Here is a 14,707-nt window from a genome sequence, read left to right on the forward strand (position 1 = left end):
CGACATCCCCAACCGCGGAGACACGGGGGTCTCTGAGTGATGGAAAAGCGACCCTCAGTCTTCATTTGGCTCAGGCACCGGAGTCAGAGTCACGAGTCAGAGTGTGTGTGTTTTGTATTTATTTTTATTTATTTAAGTATAGTGTAAACTTTTGTTAACAGTTCGTATGTTATTCATAGTTTTAAGTTAAAAAGGGTTTTGTATTTATTTATATTTATAATCTACTTTAAACAGTTAATATATTTGGCAATAAAAAAAGCCTTTCTTGGTCAAGCATCGTTTTGTGCACTTTTTTGAAAAAAGTATCGGTTCAGGCACCGTTTAGGCACCGGTATCGTTTTAAAAGTATCGGTTAGGAACCGGTATCGGATAAAAACCAAACGATACCCATCCCTACTTAATACAGCAAAATGCTCCAGCCCCAAACTCACAATCAACTGTCTCTTTACCACCAGGGCAAGGGACGCCCACACAACCGGCTGATGTGCTGTAGGGTCAGGCAAGCATCTTCCTGTTTTCTGATGTGTCACCAGGTCCTTTCCTAAAGTCATTTCAAGACATGACCTCTGGAGGATTTCTGCAGAATTGGGTCCAGACTTTCTCCAGAGTTTGCCTTTCACACATGCACAACGCAGCAGGAGATGCTCCACTCAGGCACGTTCACAACATCACAGCAATCCATGTGGTGTACAGGTCAAGGGTGGTGGAGCAGGATGGAACGGGTTGATTTTGCTTCGCTGATCACGTGTTTCGGTTACAGCACATCGTCACCGGCCTCTGCTGTTATCACCAAAAACCCTCTTGATATCTTCCTCTGAGTCTTGTACCTGTGTGGCACTGCTTTTTCACCCTGAGATGTTTGTTTAGCTTTTTTGTTTTGTCATTTTTGCATCGGTCGTTTGTTAGAGAAGTCATCAGCCCGCTCGCTCACGTTGAATGTTCCAGAGGATCTCCTGCAGTTTTCTCACATTTGCTCCTTTGGACATACTGTTGAGTTTTTACTAGGGGCTGGTCAGAGAATCCCGCAGAAGGTCCAGAGGCTCTCACTGGGACATGCGTGGTTTATGTTGCCCGTATTCAGGACAACTTATGTACAGAGCTCGGGCACCGAAATGAGGCACCGAAATCTGCGTTGTGATTCGCTCACTGTTTCATGAACACACTTTAAGAGCACCTAGTAATATCCATCAGTCCCCTAGTCTACCACCGTGACCGTGCCAACTGAATCTTCAATGCACATGGGATTCTAAAATGACAGGCAGAGAGAATGTGTCCCTGCATAACATGTTGAAATATGGATGGAAACGGAGATATGTCGTTTACTAGGATTTGATGTGACGAGTGGGTGATTGATGGAATATGTTGCAGGGAATGATTGAAAAAAAATGGTAACTGTACTTGAGATAAATTCTGAGTACTTGTTGATAAAAAGATATCTCCCTCAGCAGCTCAGCTCACAAGGTTATTTCTGGTCAGGACGTTTTGGGCTCATCTATACCCATGTCACATAAACACTCCTGAGCCCTGAAGTTTCATGGGCAGATCATAAGATTGGGAATCAATAAAAGCTGCTATGTAAGGTCCACATAATCTCTCTGCCTTGGTCTGCTTTTAACAGGTATTCTAGGGGGACTGTGCCTGGTGGGGGTGTCTGGTTTAGTCAAAGGCAGAGGATAACTCTGGATTTCAGACACATATCACACACAAGAGTAATTTGAGAGGAAGATCCAAAGGGGAGACCCAGGGTAGCCACATTGATCTGAATGCCAAAGAGGGCCTGTGTGTTTCTGGACACAGAGGTTTATTTGGCAGCGCTGACGTAGGGATTACATGGCCCTGCACAGCCGCTCTTTCCGAAAAGACAGGTGATTCACTGCGTCTGTGCCGGTCAGCTGCTGCAGCGACTCCAAGTCACTGCTTCCCGGTAAAATGTGTGTGGGTGGAAGGAATGCAGCGGTAGCTTGGAGGAGTCGGGGGGGTAAAATGTTGTCAGGGGCCAGTCATTTTCCAAGCTTAGTAAGATCCACTGAGACCACAACTCTAATAAAATCCATGCGCAGCAAGTTGACAGACTGGAGGATTGGTCACACCTAAGGTCTGAGGTTCACTCCATTGTTCGCACCAATATTCAGATATCAGTCCGTTTAAAACAATAACCTGAATAAGACACTGGCATTTTCTGATACCTGAATGAGGTCATACTCTTAAAAAGCAATAATCAAATGAGTATTCAGACATGTATACGTCTTAGATCACTTCACATCACTGCTTGATTCCTGGATTTACCGTAATGCTCCTTCTTTCAAATTCTCAGATGATTTTCCAAGAAAATAAAATAATAAAAAATGTTGTCATAGTAAGAAAGAGGGTTTGGCTTCCTTCTAGAAGAACTACAAACTGCTCTCAAGTGTGACATCTCTTCCTTGTTTATGAAGTAAGCCAAGTGAGCCAAGCTTGTTCCATGAACAACTGACTGACGCAAACCACATCCTCTTTACATCCATGAACAGTCCCCATGAGAGCTGCATGAGTTACATGACTAGTTGTCATCTGCTCTACTGGACCTTTATTAACTGCAGGTAAACAGCATATCACTGCAGATGGATAGAGTCCACATCTGTGAGAGTCAGGGTCAGATGTGACTGCTGCCGTTACATTCACCACTGTGAATAATGATCCAAATGCTTTATAAGATGTGAAACTGTTACCTGGCATTCAAGAGCACATGATTCCTTGTGTATAGTGTAGTATGCTTCAACGATGTAACTTAAGCTGTTAGGAGTCTCTCATTCAAACCAATAACTTGTTGATGCCATGAAGCAGTGTTGGATCATGGGAGTTGTTGTCTTCACCAACATTGCAGATGAAAATCAACATGACACAGCCCAGGTGCATGCACTCTTCACAGACAAGTTAAAGCAATAACGTTTTATTTGCATTACGCAGCAAAAGCTAATGAGTATTCATGATCCAATAAGAGGAAGCAATGAGAACAGTTCAAAGGCAACCAAAATAAAATGTCCCGTCTGCTTGGATCAAATTGGGGATTTGTCTGGGTTGGAACATTTTTGAAGACATTTTGGATAAGTCAAAATACAGGTTAAGTCATTTTTAGACTGCTACATATTATTTCTTTAACTTCATTTAAGGCCAGATTTTGATGTGATTATAAATGTCAGTGTCAATAAACTCTAAATCGAGTTGTATTGAAGTAAATGTTCAACAATCTGTTCCAGTGATCACAAATCTGAGAGTGAATCTGGATACAGTCCCAGAGTCGATCCTGAGTGAGATCAGCACTGGCTCAGATCCAAAGGAACATGGTGTGTGTGAGGAACGTCTAAACATGAGACTGGTGAGACGAGAGATGGACGTCTTCATCCACCTCCAGCAGACACTGACATTACTGCCTTCAGGTAAACAGCCAGGTTTCCTTTTACTAAAACGTTTGTATATGATTAAATGATGAAGTTGGAAACTGGACGTCTGGATGGGTTTAGATCTGGATGTGGAGAGATATAAGTCCATTTACTCTCTGGAAAAGTAAAACCTAGTCAATATAATATCATCTGCAGAGTAGAGCCTGGTTACAGTGACGGGACACCACATTCTGCTGGGAAAACAACTCAATGATTCAGCTTGAAAATGTACATTATTGTAAACTTTCCACACCCACACACACTGCCTTCCATTAATTGTGAAAGCACTGAAAGCAATTAGAAGCTTCTTAAGCATCCACAGTGGAGACCACATTATCTTCCATTAATTGTGGGCAATCAAACTAAAACCTTATCCCTAAACTTCACCAGGACCTCAGGAACAACATTTAGCATCATGGTAGGGCAACTGGATAAGTCTGGACCCAGTGGTCCTCATCTTATTATAATTTATTGTACATTTGTGGCGTTGTATTGTATGTGAAGGGTGAAGTGTATTGTTTTTATTTACTTTTTAATTGGGTGCAGTGTTTAATTGAGGGGTTTGTACACAGTTTTCTATGCTATGTATAAAGAATGTGAATTATCAAAGGATAATTGTAATAATATAAAATGGGCCATTTTATATTTTTTCAGCCAACTCTGGCTGATTGACAGTCATTTTTTTTGTGTTGATTAATGGGCACCGTCCCTATGGAATAAATGAACAGATGAAAAAGAATGTCACACAAACTGTAGATGGTTTAGTTTTGACAGCTCTAAGATTATATTTCATAAGTGATACAGGTTAGCTACGTATGACAGAGATCAACACACTGCTTTAAAGAGAAAGAATTATAAAGATGAAAACAACTAAGAAAATCATCAAACCATAAAGGAACCGAGATGCTGTTGCAGCAATGAAGAGGAGCAGAGGACAAAAGCTACAATGAAGAAATCTTCCTTTGATTCTCTGACACTCCGCCTCCCTGGCAGCTGCACGCTGGCCCTTATCATGACAAGCCTTGCCAAGACAAACATGTAGCACACATACATGACAGAGCCGACAGTTACACCCGCACCAATGCAATGTAGCACGCTCCAAGCAGCATAATGTCAGCCAGTTAACAAGAATATTTACACGATGTATGTGAATTTGCCAGAGGTGGGAAATACTGACAATTTCACTGGCCAAGAGTCTGAGTCGGCACAATCCTTGCATCGTAACATTCAACGTGCAATGATTCTACACTTTTCAGCTCCTCCCCTTTCATGCTAAAGTGTCCATGTACAAAACTTTAGTATTGAAAGTATACACACACATGTATGTATGAAGTTATTCCCAGGGAAGAGGACTGCAGTGAAACCAGCAGTCAAAGACATTCTCCGTTCTGTCCAAGGCTAACAGAGGATTTAAGAGCCGATATGTTCATGTTTCCATTATTAGCTTCTTACCTTATTGCAGAGGGAAATGCAGCGTTCTATGTCTGCTGATCTTCACAGCTGAAAAGACAAATGGTGGATATGTATAAGATAAATATACAAATATGTATAAATGTATAAAAAGGTTTACATACAGAAATAAGAACACATTTCCTCTAAATATAAGTAAGAGATTGATTCACTGGGCTGTGTAGACATGTCCCGACACAAAGTGCTCTGCAGTATATTTTTAGATATTTGCCATATGTGGAAGCACGTGAGCAGTTAACATATACTCTCAGGGCTAAAGAAAATTAAGATATGCAAAAATAGTCAGAGGCTGGTTTCAGAGGCGAGACAATTACAGCCGGTTAAGTGGATGAATGCAAATTTTTAAAAAGCACTTTCCTCCTAAACAGAATATAAGATATTGAAGTAATGTTAGTGTCTTTACCCTGAATATTTTAAGGTGGAAAAACAGCCCTGAACTCACATGACACAAGAGCGCTCCACTAAATATGTAAATACTGTTTTTATACACAGACATATAAATTATTTCAAAGCTAAACATGGTGTTATGATTGTATTATTGAATAATTCAACACAAAGTATATGCTGAAGTTTGTTTCCATGTCACATAATGTGGTATGTACATAAATAATTGGCAGGTTCTAACTTGTAACTAGTGGTTGAACTTGACTTATACAGGATATCAGAGCATTTTTTAAGTTGACATTAAATCACAACCACATTTTCTGTTTATTGCAAGTTATTGCACTCAAAGAAACACCTCGATGTGACCCACAATGTTGTGACAACTACAGGGCAACATAGAGAAGAATGGCACTCAGTGGAGCCCATACCTCTGCCAAGGCCCAACAGTCGCCTTCAATTCAATCAAGCTGCATCAAATTACACACACTCATAGATATCAGTTTCCTAAACATGCCGGCTTGTTCCATCAAGATCCATCCACACCAACATGTAATGGGTTCTTTTTTGCCTGATAGCTCAACCTTCCACAGAGTTTAGTGCTAAATCCTACTGACTGACAAACAATTGTAGATGAAAACATCACCTCCTTGAGAAGGAATTAAACATCTGTGACATTATGAAAGGCATTATGAAGGGGACAGTGTGCACCACAGACTTTTACAGAACAAGAGCTTCATGTTTTGTCAGCTCGTCCCTAACATTTTGCACCACAATCTCGAAAACTGCTTTTTGAAAGCTGCATATTTGTTCATGATGGGGATGAAAGGAGGCTGAACATGACTTCCTTTTGTAAACCATAGACTTTATATAAAGATAGACAAAAAATTAAGCCAAAGTGTCTCAATAGCTGGCTGCCGTAAAGTTCATAAGTCCCACCTCCTCCATGTGAGCAGATGGGACATGGACTAAACTAAACTAACATTGAAAGTAGACGTTAAATTTAGATGTCATTGTAAAACATGTAAAAAAAAATAGGGTGACAGCTGAGACTGACAAGACAGAAGCGTAAGTAAGCCATATTGTGGCTTCATTTATGGAAGTGGAGACAATTTATCCTTGTTCTAAAATGTAAACAGGACAAAAACCTTGTAATGCATAATTTCCCCAACACATCCTCTGTCAAGAATACAGCTTCTTCTCAACCTTAACTAATATATACGTATGTCATGTTTAGGCTGGCTAGTTTGATTTCATAATTGCACTCAAAATACTGTCTCCTAATTATCACTCTGGGAAAATACTAATAACCTAGAAGACCCCACTAGCCTTGTCTACAAGACAGCAGTAACACAACAGCACACTTCACCTTGTGTGGTAAAGTGTAGCTCCGTTTGCAGTCAGGTCGGTATCTGTGACATTTTGCTGCTGTTAAAGTTCCAAACATTCTGGAGCACAATAGTCGATATCAGGACAAGCAGAATATTTCACGACAGACAGTGTGGGTTATTAGACTGTCTGGGCCGAAGGGTTAATGACAAGGGCCACCGCAGCTCCACTGACAGGCTGCAGACTGATATGGGACGAGTGTAGTGAGACTCGAACTGGATACTCGGAGAGAGAAGCAACACACCGCAGGCACTGCAGGTACATCAACACACACAATCACACTCAGCAAGATGTACTGTGAGTAATAATGCAAATACCCACACACAGGTGAAGTGATGTATTCACACACAGCCCTGGTGTGATAGGATTAAATACTTTTCTCCAGGTGCCAAGTGAAAGGCTGCAGCATCTTAATCCACCCGAGCGCAGAGTATTCCAAACAATGTAACATGAGAGGGTCGAATCCAAACAGCTGCCTTCTGATGAAAGCAAACACTGGCCGGCGCGCCCCCCCCACAAATCGTCGCGAGCGATCTCCACCCGGCTCCTGATTACCTGCTTCCTCATCTGCCTGCTCTGAGCTCAGCTGCAGCTCCGGGGCCGTGAGCAGCCACAACCTGTCCCTCAAGTGTCATCCACACACTGACCCGGGCCGGGAGCGGGAAAAGGTTTTAGGTTCCTTACTAGGAGGCCACAGATTCACACAATGACTCACTTTTCAGATTGAGGAAGTCACGATGTTAGACTCCACTGATTCACTGTTAGGTCATAAAAGACTTGTGCAGCTCCTTCAGGAGCCACAAAGGGCTTTGTAACACACATCTGGTTGCTTGTATGAGTGATGACATCGCATGTGAGTCTAACATCTGGGCTGTTAGTCTCAAGACTGTGTTTTAATTAATGACAAATTATTGCATATTCATGCTGTCATTGCAATGTCATTGTTGTTGCTGGTGTTACATCATCCCAAGCCATTACATTGATATTTCACAGCAGTTATAAATCTGGTTTTAATGCAACTTATTATAAATCTGTAATATATATGTATATAAGTGACATTTTTTAGCAAACTTTTTATTTTGATCATTGTATTTTAAAATTGAAATTGCAAAATGTGCGGTTAAAGCACCAGTTTATAGGATAGAGTAGTTTTAAGTGGTGAGGATACAGACTGCAACCATCTGAACAAGCCTCCTGACAGCAGTGTAGAGGAGAACCTGCAGTGGCCCCTCAGGTAACAAGGATGTGAAAGGACCCCTCTAGAAACATGTCGGTGCAACAGGATTTGTGAAGGACGAATTTGATCTGAGCGGCTTTACACAAGGTAAGAAAACATGATTCTAATTGTTTCAGATGATTACTCACTGATGAATACATTATTATTATATTCAATCAGTACATTATCTGTACGGCGGATCCTTTGTCACACAGGGGGAGCTGGAGAGATCGGGAGAGAGGCAGCGTTTCTCACTCTCACATCCACAAGGTCAATTTAGATAGAACGTAAACCCAATCTGCATGTATTTGAACTGCTGGGGGAAACAGGAGTACCTGAACCCCAACTCACAGAAACATGGGAGAACATACAAACACCAGACAGAAAGAGACCGACTTGAACCGAAACCACTGTGCCGCTCCTATGATAGCTCCGAAAGATACATAATGGTCCTTTGGGACTCCAACAGACAGATTTTTAAAACATATTGTAATGTACAACCACTACAGCATAAGTGCTCCCCAAGACTTGCAGGCAGACTTTGTAAAATGCTTTTTAAAATGCTTACAATCACTTTGCTCAAACTGGAAAAATGCCAAGATGTGCGATCCAGAGTTGGCTTAAAAAGGATTGTCATATGTCAACTGTGTAGCATTGTGTTTAAATTCTGAAATAACAAGTGGTTATTAATGTGACAAATAACAGGGGCTCATATCATATTGAACCCAGATCAGAACATTAAAGGGAAAATGTCTCACGTATCAAATAGGGACACAGCGACAAAGGAATCCCTGGAAAGAACTGATTATAATGTGACAGTAGGGAGATGCTGAGTCTTTTGCCTCCAGGTAAACAAACCTGATAACCCAAATTACACAAAAGCCACTAGAAGACAGAGAAACCTTATCTGAATCAATTTAAGACATTTACATTCCTGTAATTCTTCCCTCTGAGCCTGAGGGCGAGCACAGTTCAACGTGTGTAGCTCAGGAGACACCACCTAGGGGTGAGCAAGATGCGTCATAACTTTGTGCTTAAAAACCTAAATTAATCTCAGCATATTTTGCTAGATTAATTTGTGTCAAATCTGTCAGAGCAAGAGAAATAAAGTACATGAGGTTCATGGTTCACTCTCAGAGGTGGGGAACTGGGGCACATCGCCACTGGCAATCTTTGGAAACACAATGTGCCACTGGAGACTTCATCGTCCGTCCTGCGGTTTCATTAATCACACAATGCAGAGGAGGAGAGAGGGGACAGGTCAGACAATATGGTGCCTGGGAAACACCTTACCCCGGCCCCAAAAATGAAGCTTTAATAAATGTGCCCCACGGAGACACAGCTGGATCACACAGAAGTCAAAGTGTATTATTTCTCTTCTCGCATTATTTTACTGAAGGCATGTGAATCAGTGCATGAGGGAAGGAAGTGTGTGTTGATGAAATAAATCGTAGCAGTTTGAGAAATTTAAGCCATCAACTAAAAGGATACATTTAAATTCATTATATTCATGTGATTTATCGCACATACAGTTGTTTGCACTCAGCAGCTCCACTGAAAAGCAACGGGGGCTGGGTGCTATGTTGTTTTTGCTGTAGGCCACCTCAGAGATCAATGGCAGCTGTTCACTGAGAGAAGAGCATTACTCACTCCCAACAACTTTCCCCCCGGAAACTCTTTAGAGAGTAAAAACACTTATTCTCTTAAAAAATATAGATATTTTTAAATCCCCCCCAAAACCTTATAACACTTCCCTCGACACCAAAATTAGCCGGTACAAGCAGATTTCTTAAATGCAGCTAAACACGCTAAAAAATATGAATTCATTTAACATTGCCCATAGAGGGTTTTTTTTCCTGGAGAGAGAAATCTTGAATGAAGAAATACAGCTACTGCACATTGTTCCCGAGATGTATAAAATATTAGGTACACAAACACTTGTGGCTATTTACGCGCCAATGCCCAGAAGTTACATATTCATCAAAATGTCATCAATGCAGTGGGAGAATCGAAACTTCCAAAATAAAGAGGAAAAATAAAGTAGCGCGTTCAAGCGTGTGTCATGTTTCCGATAAAAGTCCGACTTTACAGAGTAATTTCACCAGAGAGTTAATGCTGACATAATCCATTCCCATAGCAGTGGCAAAGGGGGGTTTCATAGCCAGACAGTTATCTTAGCTTAGCATAAAGACTGGAGGCAGGTGGGAATAGCTAGCCTGGCTTTGTTAAATTAAACTAAAAATGTAATCAATTTAAAACCACCGACCAGTTGCATATTGATAGAATTTTTCAAACAAGTAAATCAGCAGAAATCCTTCCTCACATGAATTTAGGCAGAGGACGTTTTAGAATGCGTTTCCGTCCTCACATGAATGAAACTTTTTTTCGACTGACATTCATCCAAATCCTAATTTGGGATCTTTACAAATCATCACTTAATTTTGGTGCAGATTAGTTTGGCCACCGGCTCTGTGCAGTGGTTCTGCAGACAGATAACCGTCTCTGCCAGCTCGTCCTTGGGGCGTTACAACTGGAGCATAAAGGACAATCTGATCATTTCATTCTACTCAACATCAGCAGCAACCCTCTCCTCCATCAGCTTCACAACAATTGCATCAATGAAACAGAACACTTTCACCTAAATAAATGAAATGCTTTAAACCACTAAGCCACAGAAAATGTTTCCCCTTACATGGAAACAGGGTGATATTTGAGGAATAAAAAAAAAAACTCAGGATGATGTTGCAGCTTTCCAGTTACCGGGAGGATTAAAGATTAAATCACAACAACCATCACAGCTCAGCCGCGCAGCACAGACCGGCCCAAGCTCGCTAACTGTCTGTTATCTTGCACCACTCTCGTTGATAAGTAGCAGGCCCAGATATGCAATTAGCTAAATGGGTCCATGGGATCCCTGCGTAATTACTGCAGCCGGGGGAAGTTCTGGTGGGGGACTCATTACCCGCTGCCCACGCACCGAACCACATGTCCAGAATCATATAGAGTTTAATACCAGAGAACATTTTGACTGTTGACTTGACCCAGAACTAAGTTAGGTGCATAATACCTGGATAACAACATAAATACATTAGAAGTAAGCAAACGTTCAGATTATTAACCACATTGCTGTTCATATTTATATTACTATTTTTAAAAAGTATAGTTTTATAACTATATATGTACTTATATTAACATTATATTAATTATTGCTGCTGTAGTATATGTCTGCCTATTGTAACAAATGATGAATATTGAGGCAGATAATGTAACATTTCAGTCCAGATATCAGCCAGAATTTGACCAAAGTCACAAACAGAAGCAGCAGATTCTACAATTATCGACTTGACGACACCCTTGTTCAACAGAAGCCAGCAGAGCACTGCACCCAATAACAATAATGCCTCCATCTTTATAAACACATGCCATCTGCTCTCACTGTGTTTCTGTTTAAGAGCGAGCAATATATTTTCTGCAGCAATACAAACTCTATGAGTCTTGCAACAGTGATCCCATCCTCAGCAAGAAGTTCTACCCTAATGAAAACGACACAGTCGTCACTCTGTGATGGAACATTGTACAGAGAACCTCAGAGGTAAATTACAAAGAGCTGAGTTATATACTTTACACAAAAAAAATGTTTTCTATGTGACCGTTTGTGGATAAAAAATGACTTCAATTCAGCTTTCTCCTAATTGTGTCTCCCATAGAATAAACAGATATGTTACTTGTGTAACTAAATTATATCACACCTCATTATATTGTGTGCACGTTCAAGTATTGAGACAAAATGAGAAAACAAACTATGTACCAGGTCACTTAAGCCGTTTTCAGACATGTCCAGCTGAGGACCTCCACAGAATTGGGTCCGGACTTTCTCGTTTGACACATGCACAACACAGCACCAAATAATAATGTTGAGGATTACGTTTTTTTACATTAAGGCTGTAGATGAATTTTCAGCTAATCTTGAGATTATTTTGGGGGTTAGTCACTTTAATCATTTGGTCCATATAATATAAAGGGTTTAAAATGTTCAACTCATTGAATAAAGTCCAGGTTGGTGTAGGTAGTGTGTTGACAAACAGACACATTACGTTTCTGAATGTATAATACAGCAAAAGCAGCAGTTTTCAGCCGCTGGAACAATTGAATGATACAATTAATTAATGAATCTATCGCCAAAATACCTGCAAGTTATTTTCACTAGCACCTATCCAGAAAAATGATCTAATTCCCTTTCATTAAATCTCTTTTCCCAGTTTTTGAGGGGTGGGGGGTTGAGGACATCTGGAGAACAGCTGTTGCTTTACATCACATGCGGGTCCACGCACACACGCATATATACACACACTACCACACACAGTGAAGGTCAAGGGGTCAGGAGCCCTGTTTCCAGACGGACGACCCGTTTAATCTGGTCAAGGTACGGACAATCTCTGGAAATCAAACACCACGCAGCCTAGGCTACACACAAAAATAGGCACGGAAGTGCACACAAACAGACACACAGACACACAGACACACAGACACACAGACACACAGACACACAGACACACACACACACACACACACACACACACACACACACACACACACACACACACACACACACACACACACACACAGCAGACAGAGCCCCTCTCGTCTCTCTTCTATACAAGGCAACTATTCGACCCTCTCATGGGAGGGCAGAGATTCTCAATGATTAGTCCTGCCCTTACACAGAGAGGGGGGGGGGGTTACACTGCTACTAATTCAATTACACAGACCCTCGTCCCTGTTCGAGCCGACTCCCAGTCCCATGAATGGAATGGGGCAGACAAGCACAATGTGCCTACGTTTGTGATTTACATGAGGTTTACAGTTTTTTTTAGCTTGAGAGTGGGCTGGTGTGTTTGTGTGTGTGTGTGTGTGTGTGTGTGTGTGTGTGTGTGTGTGTGTGTGTGTGTGTGTGCGTGTGTGTGTGTGTCTGCGTGTGTGTCTGAACACTGTAGACGAATGTGAGACATGATGTAGAGAGTAAAAGTAGAGAGATTCTCAGGTTCTCAGACACATGAAGGTGAAAAACACTATTTATTCCAGGAATAGTATTAAATAGAACAACAGTGCAGGCGTTTTGTGTTAGTGTTAATTTCTTGGCAACTTCTTCATATCACAAGGTGAGAGTCGGCTGCCATAATGCTAAACACACCAGGGCTAAAAGACACATTTCAGCAAAGGGAAACACAAATTTGGGAATCAGAGGATTATCTGAGCCCTTCTTTATACATTTACATACCATTTCAAGTGACTGAATTAATTGTCCAAGGAAGTAATATTTACAATGTTCCTCTTTTCTATAGCAGTAAATTATGAGGACGACAAGTCAGCCTCACATTCCACATATGGAGCAGCCTCAATAACAACTCAGAGTTAAAATGCATGTTCCTGCTCGACATTTACCGATGATACATCTTAACAGCAAGCCTCAATGAAAAAATACAATTTGGGAAAAAATTTACTTATCTTAAACATAGTCCAACAACTAGTCAAAGACTTTAAAACATTAGTACTTCTCTCAGAACACATCAACATCATTTGGAGGCAGTTGGGACTTTCACTGGCCACTGTGGCCGGAATTCTCAGCTGAAATGATTTACTTGTTGTGCATTATCACCCGTTTCCTCCGAGTTACTCATTAACCAGCAGCTGGCTCCTGGGAGTAATGCTGCCCTGCAGAATTCCCCTCAAACGTCTGACCCGAAAGGCAGGTCATGTCGTCTACCACCTTCACAAGAGTGGGAGGAGAACTGCTTTGATGGAAAAAGGGAGAAACTTGAACCCGTCATCATGGGCAAGGAGATTTCACAGCAAATGTGGTTTAAACGACACTGAATGCCACCGCATGCAATTGAACATAAATTGCCGTCAAGAGGTTCTTTATTCTTTATTGTGTTAAAAATAAAGATATTGATTTGTAATTGTAAAAAGATTTTAATGTAACAACTAATAAGAGGGAGGGTAAAGGACTTGCACATCAGCAACTACAGGCATTTGAATAACCATGTTCACCACCAGGATTAAACCTCAGGACACATGTTCAAATAGCAAAAAACACCAACCCTCATTAAAAATCATATTTTAAAACCCCCATTCATCAGATTAGTTTAAATATCACTTCATATCACACACTTATTGCCCCATTTCCCCTCATCCATCCTGCGTGAGGTTTCCAGAGAAGCGAGCTGAGGTTCAGAGCTGAACACTCAGGACCTGGTCCAATGTGTCAATCAGGTCCTGCTGGTCGTGGAGATACCAGCTGCCAAGTGGTTGTGGCATAGCAGAGCAGATTGAATCAAATCCCACTGTCACGCTCTCCGGTAGAGTATGATAGATACTGAGCTCTGGTTACAACGCCTGGTCACTTTGCTTGAAGCCCCATACACATATGGGACCAGAGATCTCTGCGTGGATGTGAAAGTACGAGAACGGCACTTTGAGCACATAACTCTGCCAAGGCCGAACATCCTGCACATGTCTGTCTAATTCTTAAAGAATTAACATGAAGAAAAAAGGAGGGGATAATAGATTATTGTCAGATACAAATAATTTATAGTTCAAAACAATGACCATCCCTGCAGCTTGTTTGAGAAGCTTGCCTTTGGCCCAAAAGCTCTCAAATCTCATTGTCTTATCAAGTTGACATCTTCATCTCCCTCTTCTACATGTATTAGGGGTGGGAATTGGCAAAAATGTGACGATTCAATAGTATTGCGATATTTGGGCTACGATTCAATAGTATTGCGATTCTGCGATATATATTGCGATACTGCAAGTATTGCGATTCGATTCT

The 14,707-nt window shown here is 41.2% G+C and overlaps 1 protein-coding gene across 1 annotated transcript in view; it reads right to left on the minus strand.

Moving 5' to 3' along the window:
* Nucleotides 1-14,707, minus strand: part of tln2a (talin 2a) — a 91,596-nt gene that overhangs the window by 61,865 nt on the left and 15,024 nt on the right. Inside the window, exon 3 of the mRNA XM_061068781.1 lies at nt 4,872-4,919. The gene's annotated coding sequence lies outside the window, so the exon portion shown is untranslated. The remainder of the gene's footprint in view (nt 1-4,871; nt 4,920-14,707) is intronic.

This window comes from Limanda limanda, chromosome 3 (assembly GCF_963576545.1).
Source record: "Limanda limanda chromosome 3, fLimLim1.1, whole genome shotgun sequence".
Taxonomy (NCBI): domain Eukaryota; kingdom Metazoa; phylum Chordata; class Actinopteri; order Pleuronectiformes; family Pleuronectidae; genus Limanda; species Limanda limanda.